Consider the following 13,578-nt stretch of genomic DNA (forward strand, 5'->3'; position numbering starts at 1 on the left):
TAAGAAGCTGCGATCCCTGATAAAATCCTCCAAACCTAGTTATGAAAACAAAATCGCCACTGATTCTAACGGCAACCACAAAGCATTCTATAGCTATGTCAAGAATCACAATGACAACACTCAGATCTGCTCTGAGTTACAGCACAATGGCACTAAATATACAGACCCAACTGATATTGCCAACATCCTGGCAGATAGGATCAGTGCTAACTTTACCCGCCTCTCACCCATGAAAGAGCCCATCTCTATACCGGAAGAATGCAAAGTTGCTGTCATCACGGCTGCACAGGTAAAAGCCACTCTCCAAAGCCAGAAACACAGCATCCATGGGACCACATAACATCCCAGGCTGCATTCTACACGAACTACAGAACAAACTGGCACCACACCTAAGTAACATGTTCGGTCATAGCCTCACCTCAGGCTTTGTGCCTGCTGAATGGCGCACAGTGATGGTTATCCCACTACACAAGGGGGGAGCCTCCACAGACCCCGGGAACTAGCACCTCATTAGCCTGATGAGCCTGGTCTGCAATGCCATGGAACATATCATCATGTAACTTATAAACAAAGACATTGGTAATCTCCAAACTCTGGACCACAACCTTTTCGGGTTTGTAAAAGGCAGATCGTGTCTCCTAAACCTGATAGACTTCTTCAAAGCAGTCATCAAAGCCGTAGACAAAGGTAATGTGGTTCACACAGCCTATCTAGATCTTGCCAAGGCTTTCAACACCATCCCCCACTCTGGAATTATAGATAAACTCACTAAACTGGGTATAAATCCCTATGTCACAAGATGGGTTGCCGACTGGCTCACTGACAGAACCCACACTGTGAAAGTAGCAGACTCCAAGTCCGACTTCAGACCAGTGACAAGTGGAGTACCACAGGGTTCAGTCCTGTGTCCTGTCCTGTTTGGTATCTACTTCCCTGAAGTACAGGCTAGCACAGAAGGTCTTTGGCTAATGAAGTTCACAGATGACTGCAAACTAGGAGCCATAATCGAAACTACTAATGATGTGGACATCACACAAAAGGGCCTCACTGAGGCAGATGCCTGGTGTCAAAGCCATGGCCGCAAGCTCAATGCCAAAAATTGCATTGTCATCCCCTTTGGTAAAAACTCTGTACCCATGAACTACAACGTAAGCGGTAGTATACTTAACAATGAAAGTGTGATAAGAGACCTTGGGACACAGGTGGTCAGTAGACTCTCCTTTAATAATGACATCATCACAGTAGTCAGGAAATCCTTCTACATGGCACACCTCATCACAAAAGGTTTCTCATGCAGAAAAAAAGAGGTCATTGTTCCCCTCTACTCATCACTCATTAGATCCATTATAGAGTACAACACCCCTTTTGATATGTACCTCACAAGACATCTACAACAACTGAAAAGCCTGCAGAAATACATCAGAAAGAGGATTAGCAGCCTCAAATACATGCCCTACACAGACCGTCTCAAAACACTCCAGCTTTACTCTGTCACATATCGCCTACTCAGAGGTGATCTCTGCCTAACATACAAAGCTATGTCAAACACAGAGCTGTTGGACATGCTCCACTTAAAGAAATCTCAATCTCTTTGAGCTTCGGCTCCAAAATCCGGACCAAAATACAAAAGGAGGGGGTGTATCCATTTTCATAAAGGATACCCACATCTCCAGGTTAGTGGCACAGAACGAGGCCTCAGAGACCATCCAAGTGCAACTAACAGTGGGCAAAGCTGCTTATCAGATCGTAGTATGACAGATGCAGGAGCTGAGAAAGGGTCTAGCATCTGTTGTTTAGACCAGAGAGTGAACCTTTTTCACTTATCTCTGTAGAGTTTTCTGGTGGATGGTTTATGGGAGGCCAGGATAATATCACAAATCGGTGAGGAGAGGGTTTCCTGCCTGGTGACTAATGGAAGTAGAGAAACCAAGCTGTCAGCTTGAGAGTGGATAGATTTTGGGGAGTCATTCCTTGGGGGTGAGAGATTAGGTCCTGATGAGTGTCCAGGATCCACGGAGGTTGTCATAGGTGAGGCTGGAGGAAGGGGAACCACACTTGTTGAGGCCAGAATGGGGCAATGAGGATCACCTTGCATCTCAACTGAATTGCTTTCTTTAAAAATAGGGGTATCAAGGGAATTGGAGGATAAGCTTAGAGGAGACCTGTGGGCCAATCGTGAGTCAAAGCATCTCTTGGTGACTCCCCTTCTGGGGGAAACAGGGCAAACAAGCTGCTGCATTTGTTGTTTAAAGGGGAAGCAAAAAGATTGCAGCAAGGCTGGCCCCAATGGCTGAAAATGTCTGCTGTCACATTCAGATTAAAAGACCACTCATGTGGAAGGAGGAGACATCTGCTCTGCCGGTCTGCAGTCATGTTGGAGCTCCCTGTGATATGTGTTGCTATAAGAAAGTGGTTGGAAGTTATCGCCCAGTGGTAGGATTTGGTCCCTCCTTATTTGTTTATGTACTAGACTACTGACATATTGTATGAATGGATTGCAATCATTCCCAATGGAAGGAGTGGATGTAGTGCCTGCAACGCCAACAACACCGCTCTTAACTCCAGAACATTGATACACAAGTTGTCCTCCAAGCTGGACCACTAGCCTTGGACTGTCTTTCCCTGCAAGTGGCCCCTCCACCCTATAAGGGAAGTGTCTGCAGTCACTGTGGCACTGGGTTGAGGGGTCTGGAAGGGGCGACACCTAAGAATTTCATCTGTCCTCATCCACCAAATAAGATCTTGCTTGCAGGAATTGGTGATGAGGATCTGTGAGTTTAGAGGGTGAAGATTTGCCACCCACTGGGATAAAATGAGCCATTGTAACAGTCTTGTATGTAATCTTGCCATAGAAACAATCGGAATGGCTGCCGCTATAGACCCCAGAGCCTGTAGAACTTCTCTTGCTGACACCTTTCTTTGACAGAGTATCACTTGTACCTGTAATCTTAACCTTTGAAGCCTGTGAGGTGGAAGAGAAACCTGGCTTGATTGAGTATTGAATACTGCTCCTAATAATTCCAGTTGTTGGGTTAGGATGAAGATTGGATTTTTCCCAATGGACTGTGATGTCTAGAAACTCCGACAGTGTGAGAGTGTAGTGGAGGGCAATGACCAGTAGGCACTTGGTGGGGGTGGAAAGGAGCCAATCATCTAAATATGGAAACACCTGGAATCCCTGAAGTGTCAGATGAGCTGTCACCACTGCTAGACATTTCATGAACACTCTGGGGGCCGTCAAGAAACTGAATGGCAGGGCTCTCAATTGGTCATGATTGGCTCCTAGCCAGAAGCGAAGGAGACTCCTGGAGCACTTGTCCATTTTGATGTGATAATATGCATCCCGGAGGTCTATCGAGCACATCCAAGCATCCTCCCAAAGAAAGAGGAGAATGGATTGCATAGTGACCATGCAGAATTTGGTTTGAACCACTGACTGGTTTAGTTGGCTGAGATCCAAAATGGGTCTCCAGTCCCTGGTCTTTTTTGGCACCAGAAAGAATCTTGAGTAGAAACTGGATCCACATTGGTCTCGGGGGACTAGCTGGATGACTCTGTTTTGACGTAGCTTTCTTATCTCTGAAACCGCCTCTTTCCTTTGACTGGGTGGAACATTGGGAAGGTACTTTGAAGGTTTTTTGGGCAAGATAGTGGAATGTAATAGCCTCTGGAAATTATTCTATGCACCCACCGATAATTTGTAATAGAGTGCCAGGCAGTTTGGTGCAGAGAAAAACAAGCCCCGACTGCTTCCAGAGAAAAGCAATAGGGCAATGCTTCAGGAGTGCTGATAAGATCATCCAGAGAAAGAATCCCTGGTGTCTTGGTTTTAGGGACCCCCTCTGCCCCTAAAGGGGCATCTTCTACCATTGGAACCCTCTCTGCCTCTGGGTAATCCTCACCATGTGCGTTGCAGAAAGGGCCTTGAAATTTTTTGTGCCATATCTTCCTGTTCCTCTTGTTCCTAAAAAAAGAACTCTGAGGTTTGGAAAATTATAGGCCAATGGCAGACAAGGTCTTTCCATCCTGTTCGCACCTGGCCAGTGTGTCCTTCACTTTAGAACCAAACAAGGCAGATGGTTCGATAGGGGCATTCAGAAAGGAGGACTTGAAGGAGTCCGCGAGGTCACAGATGCGCATCCAAGCATGGCATCGAATGACTATGCCTGCACACGCAGCTCTAACCATGCCTTTGGTTGTGTGGGACAGCAACCTCATGGATGAGTTGGAGATAGACTCAAGAGTGGCAGTTGAGAAGCAACCTTGTCACTTGCCCCATCAAAAACTTGACCCGTGAGGGTTCCAGAAAGTTTGGAGATCAGATCCCTTTGGAGCCTCGTAAAATGTGCCAAGTAATTCAGAGACCTGACTGCAAAGGTCGCTGATGCAAAAACTCACTGCTCTAGTTTGTCCACAGCCTGGGACTCCCTGTTGGGTGGGTGAACAGTAGGACTTTCCTCTGCAAGGTCCTTTTTCATGGCCACCGCCACCACCATAGCATCTACTGGCAAGCCTCTAGACCAGTGGGGATGCTCCTCTGGTGGAGAAAGAATCTTGTCTGGTCTCCAGGGAATGGCCTCAGTAGAATCAGGGTTCTTCCATGCATGCTGCATGATGAGCTGGACTAACTCGTCAGCAGGTGGGGTCACCCAAGAAGTAGAAGGCCGAGAGTGGAAAGCCTGCAGGAAGACAGACTCCTCCGAGGAAGGATTGGAGGCCTTCCAGCCACCCCTCTGTTTAAATATTTCCAGGATTTTTCCAAAGGAGACATCATTAGGGGGTGACTGTGGGGACCCTTCCCCATCATCGTAGTCCATATCCTCTGTGAGAGACTCCTCCGGAGAGTCAAGGTGTTTCCTCTTACACGCATTCTTCCAAGGATGTTCTTCAGTGTGAATGTCTGTAGAAGACTTGGAAGGGAAATTACCCTGGACAGGGGTTTCCTGAGGCTTGTGCTCTCTGTGTCCTGGGGAGGTAGCCCATGGTAGCTATAGCTCAGAGGGAGCAGGGGGAAGATCCAACACAGGAGGAGTGCTTCCAGAAGCAAGCACCCTTTCCATCACCTGGAAAGCTAGCCCACCTGAAGAGGAATGGGAGTGTGGATCTGAGTAAGACAATCTTGAAACCGGGGTCACATCCTGCTCTGCGTGGTCCACTCCTGGGGATGGAGCATCAAGCAAGATCAGGGTGGGTTCCATCCCCAGATCCGAGGATAGAACCGATAAAAAATTTGGAACCATACTGGGAACCAGGGTCCCAGTCCCCCAACCATGAGTTTGAGGAAGGGACAGATCCGTAGGAACCGAAACCCAAAGGGGGGCCTTGAAGCCTCAGAGAGGGCCACTGTCAGTGCCGAGGAAAGGGTTCCCACCAAGGATGTCAGAACTATGGGCTTCGGAACCGATGGATCCGAGAGAGGAGATTAAGTGGGAGTCCTGGGAGCATTAGACCCAAACCCCGAAGTGGGATGAGTTTTTGGAAAGTTTATCTCTCTGGCTGTCAACAGCTGGTCCAGCAGGTGCAACACATTGAATTCAGACAGACTCCATGTGGAACTTACAGACATTCAGGAAGGGGAGTCAGGCCAGTCCAAAAAAAGGGCTATAAGCCTGTCCTAAAAATGGGTCCAATGAAGGGGAGTACTAGGTCCGTGGTGTTTGAATTGTCGGCACTAAAGATTCCAACTTGAAAACAGGTAATAGGGGACTAACGGTGCTGAGAAAGGACTTGGCGCTGAAGAGACACTTGGAGTAGAATTTATTATCGGCTCCAAGGGGATCATTTGAACTGACTTTGGTGAGGTGAGAGGTGAAGTCGGTGCTGAGGCTATCGAAGGCAATAAGGTTGGAGCCATAGTCGTTACTGCAGTTGAGGCTGGTACCGTAGATGTTGGTGCCGAAGGTGGCGCTGATGTCGAAGTTATGGTAATGTCCACAGAAGCAACTGGAGCTGAGCTTGGAACCGGAATAGTTGGAGCTGAGGAAGCAATCTTATGTTCCGTAGAAGACTTGTGGGCCTTGTGTTTGTGGGACTTACCCTTATCACCAGCCGGTGAAGAGGGATCAGAATGTGGACGTTTCTTGTCCTTCAATGGAGGGGTTGAGACCTCCAACACAGAAAGGGCCTCTGAGAAAGGTGAGGATAGTAGGCATTTCAAGATAAGCTTGTTTTTCCTCTCATTCAGCATCTGCTGACTAAAGCTCAGACAAATCTGGCAAGGAGGTTTCACAGAGAGGTGAGAAACCCCCAGACAATAGACACAATCATCATGTAAGTCGCTGTTGGGGAGTTTGTCATTGCAGGAAGTGCAATGTTTGAACCCCAAAGTCCATTTTTTATCAGACATATCCAACACACAAAAAGCAACCAAACAAAATATTGCTAAAAGGTACAGAAGAGAAAAAGAAACAGGAGAGATACCAAAGATGGTATCAAATGATACCACAAGGGTAGGAGCGGGCGTTACCAATGATGGTATAAGAAATACCTGAAGGGTAAAGCTAGATATAGAAATAGGGTAGAAAAATGAGTTAGATTAGAAAAAATTTTCAAAATACAGCAAATTTTATAAAAATATGACACAGCTGGAGAGTTTGGTGAAACGCTGCTATATGGCTGCGCGGTAAATGAGATCTGAGGTAATTGGGAGAAGGGCACTGTGGGTAACAGCTTAGCTCATGAGTTTTTGATGTACGTGAGCTTGGTATTAGGCTGAACCCATTAGTGATGAATGGGAAGAAGATTAACAACATCAGATTAAAGGTTTATACTTGTATTTTCTTTAATACAGCAATGTTTCAACATAAGGCATCACCCACAGGCAAGCATTATTCTGCCTGAGTACAGAGTTGTCCTTCACACTGTTATTGACAGATTTCAGTTTGGCTAAATAATACATGAAAATTAGCTGTACTTACTAGTTATGTAGTACACACACACATTGTGTGATTTAATAGTGAACATGATACCATAGTTTGTGTAACTGATTGTTTTAAAATGATAGCAGTTGTGCAACTTAAGCCTGCATTTACTATATCTGTATACCCCAGGATCCTTCAATAGTGGTAAGCTCTTTGTTTTGGATATCCGGCATAGAGAATGAAAGCTTATCTGTATTATCAACCTGGCTTGATATTTCTGTATTTGTCAAAGGCTTAAATCTTTTTTCAATTGTTATTATGTGTTTAATGAAATTGTACACAATGGGTCAGATTTGCCCTGTAGCTCCCCGTTCCTTCCTTTAAGACACAGGGAATTTCCAGGTAATTTGATAGGCAATCCATTCAAAGACCAATCTTGCAACATAATCATTTGTGTTTTGCTGGCACTGAATTTTTGACAATGTTCTTTTACAGTTGTTAACTTGTCTGGACAGAAAAGTATCACTTAACAGAGGGGTCGTAAAACAGTTCTTGTATGTTTCTTTTAGCCATGTATAGAGTTGCAGGATATCCTAGCTCATGACAATAACTTAGTTACACATGCCTTTTAAGGTACAGGGTAATACTGTAGCCCAGGGCCACTCTCCCCATATATTCTGACAGTTTAAAATTGTTTCCTAATTCCTGAGTTTTTGGCAATATTACCTCCCAATCAGTTTAACTGAAGTACTTTATTTTAAAGTGCTTTGGATTATTAGAAACATTGTTTCTATCAGATTTCTGTAAGCTTGTTTGATTATAGGTGGAGTTTTGACTCCTAAAATCTTTAGTTCCTGTGTTATCAATGTCATTGCTTCTGTTCCTTCTATTGCTTCTGCTAGTTCAATGAACTTAACATAGCTGTATTTAGGTCGATTCTCTAAATCTTCCAGTGTATCTTCTAGTCTTAGAGAATGACTTTATATTCCCTGTAATTCATAAGAGTACATAGCAACTCTTACTCATTGTTTTCTTAATTCTCCTTGCTGCAGTTGTAAACTTTGTGGTATAGGTTGTGACCATACCTCTCAACTGTCCAAATTTTCACAGAATGTCAAGATTTTTGCCTCATAATTTTGGTCTGTTTTTCCAAAAATTGTGTTTTTTGGCAAATCATTGGCAAACCTCTGAGGACTGAAGTCAGAAAATAACGACTGAAATTTGAGTTTTATACTTTATATCCTTTATAAAATTCATGCTAATGCAGAACCTGTTATTCTGTCAACTATCTAAATTTGTAAGCGCAATATTTAAACATTGTCCCTATTTTTGGGCCTTTGTCCTCTCATTCATTATGGCTTTGTCCAGATTTCCTTCTCTACAAGGTTGAGAGGTATGGTTGCAAGTGAGATATGTGTTGCAGTCACATTTTTTATGTGTTGCATGTCCACTGCTGCTGTTCTCATAATATCTGAGATTGTTTCTATTGAATTCCTCAAGGATCTGAGATTCTCCTGCACTGTGAGTTTTTCAGGTGGCATCATATATTCACCCACTTGGTTTGACACTGAACCTTCAGGATTTATGGTAGAAAAGTGATGATGCAGCCTTCTATTGCTGACTTATAATTCTCATTTTTACTGCTTTACATCTTATATTGGAAAGTACTTTTTGGTATGTAAAGAAGATCACTTACATATTTCATTTGTCTTACTTCACCTTCTGTGCGTGTTGCTCCATGTGCATACCCATGTGCATACTTGACAAGTATTCATATTTATGACTACGTCCTTGCCTCCCCTCCTCACTCTCACCTTGGACAACCCCTCCCTTTCTTTCAGGGACACGCTCTCAGCCTCTGCCGTTTTTGGTGATCAAAAACATCAGACATCTTGGTTTTCAACATAATCCAAAAGGAGTAAACACTAACTTGCAACCTCCATCCATTTTTTTTCTAGAATTCTCCAGGTTCCTACTAAACCAAAAACATTCCAAGTCATCCACATCACAGGTTTTTGCTCTTTCTACATCTCTGAAAGTATTCCCAGAATATTTATCATTTGTAATACTATTTAAAATTCTCGAATATATCTGTATCTACTCTTATTCAGTTGACCTTCTAATCCAAGATTCATCAAAAGTGAAAACATTCTAAAATCTGCAATTCGTTATGAATTTATTTCTTCACCTAGGATTCATCCTAAACCTGAATAAATCCACTCTGCAGCCTTTGCAGAATCTAGTTTTCTTAGGATACCAACTGCACACTCCTTGCATAATGGCTTTCCTTCCTTGGGAGAAATACATCAGTTTTTGATCACATACTTGCAATAATTTTTAACTTTGGAAATGACATCTGTGAGAGATGTTTTGTGTGTCCCAGTGTATACAGATTCAACAATACAAATGATTGCATTTGCTAGAATCCACATAAGGATGATTAACTGGTACAAGTCAATTTGGGCACAAAATTATCAGTCTGTGATATTCCCAATCTCTTTTTTGCTCTTTGTAAATAAAGGGTTATATTCATCGATTAACCAAATATCCATCACTCATGAACTACCCTTTTCAGTTCCTTCTCCTTATCAGAAAGTCTCCATGGATGTTTCAGACATGACTTGGAAAGTTTCTGCTATTGGCATGAAAGTCCAAGGAGTATGGCCTAGGCAGGACAGGTATAGACCTACAAATAACAAGGAAATGAAAGAAAGCCCTGATCCTGGCCCTTCAGGTTCTTCACTACCTATGGTCTCTGGGGACCCTATAAATCATAGACAGACAATACTACAATCATGTGGTATATCAGCAAAAAAAGAGAGGGAAAATCATATCATCATGCAGGTTAGTCATGAGGACTTGGTAAATGGCTATTCATTACAGTCTGTTTTTCCAGACAACTTCCATCCCATCAGAGATTAACTCTGTGGCAGATTAATTGAGAAGATCCAAGGCAAATCCTCATGAATGAATGGTGAACAGTGAGGTTGTCCATCAGTGGGGAACTCGCCAAACAGATTTTTTTGCCTTCACAATGAACACAACTCAGACTGCTCTGCTCCAGAGTCACATACATAAAAGCAAGGACAATATGCACCTTATCAATCCTTTGGAAAGATACATTCCTTTATGGTTTTCTTCCCATGCCACCACTAATGACTTTTTTAAGTGTGAGATCATGGTACAGAACGAATTAGAGAATATACCCTTTCCCCTCTGCAGTGTGATTTCAAAGTTGGAATATATAATTAGCAGGGGGTGTGAGGACACAGTCCCCCATGTGCTCGGTGCAGGGCAGCTTGCACTTCTACAAAACATAGATTTTATATTTATTTTTTTTTTTTTGTATCTGTGTGATTTGATTTTAAGTGTATTCAAGTCTTTGCAATTCAAACTCTTGTAGTGCTATGCCAGGCATTTCAAGTTTTGATGCTTTGAATGTCTGTCATGGACTCATTTTAATGCCTCCTCTGCCCAGACTTTCACCTACTTTGCTTTGTCACATTTTTCGAGGGTGGCATATCATTTAAAAGTCATAAGATAGAATTCCAAGTTTTTCTGTTTGATTGGCTTTTTATAGAAGTCACATTTCTGGTGGTAGCTGTTATGTTGAATGCTCCTACCAATTACAAGTGTTTGATCAGTGAATCACCTAATGCTTTTAGGAGTTCCTCCTTTACTGTATGCAAAACAAAGCACAACTGGAAACAGTTAGGAAGAATAGCAAAATTTCTCTAGTTACAGAGTCCTATGAGAAATACATTTAGCAACATTTGCATTACGGGAAATGGCATACTGACAGGCCCTTAGCCCAAACTGCCACATTTTCCATCAGTCTTGCCATGTCTTATCTTTAGATTCAGCAACCAAAAAAAAGTCTTCATCTGAGTTTTACTCAGGCCACATACACAGTTATCCCCAGATGGGCTGTGAAATTCCACACATTTCAAATCTTCAGGCAAAGCCTCTGTTTTACCAAATGAAGAACATAGTTCATGATTTTCTCTGAGCATGCAACCTTTTTATAATGCACTTTCTCATTGGAGAGGGCACACCCACAAGAATGTGACAGAGCCACAGAGGAACAGAGCGGGATGCACTATATATACACACACACACACACACACACACACACACACACACACACACACACACACACACACACACACACACACACACACACACACACACACACACACACACACACACACAAAACATGCACACACTCTCACATCTCTCTACATCAGTATACAGAATACTTGGATATTATGTTTATTTGACATCAGCTTAAAAGAATATAGTTGGTCAAAAGTGAAAGGTGGGCTCTGGCTTTAAATGTAGAGTGGGAAAACAAAATAGCAAATGCTGGAATGAGAAGTGTAGACAGTTATAGAAGAGTATTTCAGGAGGTGGATTAAATGAATAATTACAAGAAATCTAAGACGTAGGATGATTGTGGGGTCCCCAGTATGTTTGAGGACAATAACTGCAATATGATATTAAATACTATAACAGTGAAGCTCACACACCATCTCTGAAATTCCTACACCTCAGAACATTTATTTTTAGTATAGATAAGCAGCTGGATGAAAGGGTAGGGAGATGGGGTCTTTTTAAATGTAGCAGCAAGTTTTGCACTTCACTGGTAGTTCCCCGGATTGCACTTAGAGTTTTGGGCCTGGCATTGAGCAGATTCAGAATTCTGACAGGGGTCAAGGATTGCAGCTCAGGGAATTAGATGAGAACTACCACAGAAAGATGGTGGGGGTGTAAAGAATGAAATGGTAGCCTGTTTAATACAGCAAGAAAAAAAAATGGAAATAAGATGGGGGGGTTAAGGAGGTGGCAGATGAAAGAAACCCACTTGATGTGTAAACTTAATCTTAATGAAAAAGATGTTTGCTAAATTTTTTCCACTATTTGAATAATTTGAGTATAAATAGATAGACTCAATAAAATATACTGAGTGTATAATGTATGCAACCATGTCACGTATCTATGAATAAAAGTAACAATACACACACTGAAACATTTAAATACTGACAGTTAAATGAATGCAGAGGAACCCCATTTATCCAAATATCCCTGGCAACACCAACATTTACTTGTATATACAATCTGTCAGGACTGGGCTCTAGAAAAAGGAGTTCTATGGCATGCTGCAGTTCTCCCACAGAGAAACAACACACACACACACACACACACACACACACACACACACACACACACACACACACACACACACACACACTCATATATATGTATACATCTATGAACCTGTCACCCCTGGGATTCTGTATACTGGCTAGGGCTCTTGCCGCCCCTATAGTGCCTTTTTTAGGCAAGGTTCAAATGACAAATTCACCACCGTAACAGGAACAGGCAAGCAAAAACTGAGGGTAATGCTACTCAATGCTAGAAGTCTAAATCTACAAATTCACTCACTCGAGGCACTCCTTAAAATGAAGAACATCGATATCTGTGCAGTGACTGAGACCTGGTTCAAGGCACCAGAGACCACCCCTGCACTACCAAACTATAACTCATACCACACTTTTCGGCCATATAACCTGGACCGAAACACCAAAGGCGGAGGTGTGTCAATATTCATTAAGGATATCCACACCTCCAGGCTAGTTGCTCAGCATAATGCATCCGAGGTTATCCAAGTGCAACTAACTCTGGGCAAAACTGCAATCCAAATTCAAACTTGCTACAGATCCCCCACCATGCTCCAGGATTCCCACTCCTCTTTTCTTGATGTACTGGAAAACATTAGGGTTCAACCAAACACCCTAATAATGGGCGACTTCAACTACCCCACCATTAACTGGGAAAACTACTTGTGTACCAACTCCTTAGCTCAGCGCTTTCTGGAATTCATAAACTCCAATGCCCTGGATCATCTTATCTACACCCCCACCAGGGGCAACAATATCCTAGACCTAGTCATTACCAACATGAGTGACCGGTGTTCCACACCTGAAGTCAAGTCCTTGTTGGTCCGATCCGACCATAAGCTAATCACCCTTGATATCTGCATCCCCGCCCCCACCCCCATTAAGGAAACCATGGTAAAAAAAATTTCCAAAGCCAATTTCATGCCTCTTAAGACAGAAGTGGTGAACTTCATGACATCCATGCAGATGGACAATACAGTTACAACTGCTGAATCCTACACAAATGCACTCTACAAGCACTTGCACGAGTGCATGGCTCATGCTCTCCCAAACAGAACCAAGACGCTATCCTCCAAAAAAAGGAAGCCAATCTGCTGATCCCCTGCTATAAACAAATTGTACAACAGAAGGAAGAAACTGTTGCAAAAGAGAGTAAAATCCCATAAGTGGAGGAGCTCCCTGGTCAGCCTCAGTAAGAAGCTGAGATCCCTTATAAGATCCTCCAAAGCTAGCTACAAAAACAAAATCATCATTAATTCTAAGGACAACCACAAAGCATTCTATAGCTATGTCAAGAATCTCAATGGCAACACCCAGGTCTGCTCTGAGTTACAGCACAATGGCACAAAAATTACAGAACCAACTGATATTGCCAACATTCTGGCAGATAGGTTCAGTGCTAACTTTACCCCCCATTCACCCCCTAAAGGGCCCATATCTATACAGGAAGAATGCAGAGTCCCTGTAATCACAATGACACAGGAAAAAGCTGCACTCTCTAAAGCCAAAAACACAGCATCCATGGGACCGGACAACAT

Source organism: Protopterus annectens, chromosome 3.part1 (genome assembly GCF_019279795.1).
Source record: "Protopterus annectens isolate FY-2018-M chromosome 3.part1, PAN1.0, whole genome shotgun sequence".
In the NCBI taxonomy this organism is placed as follows: domain Eukaryota; kingdom Metazoa; phylum Chordata; order Ceratodontiformes; family Protopteridae; genus Protopterus; species Protopterus annectens.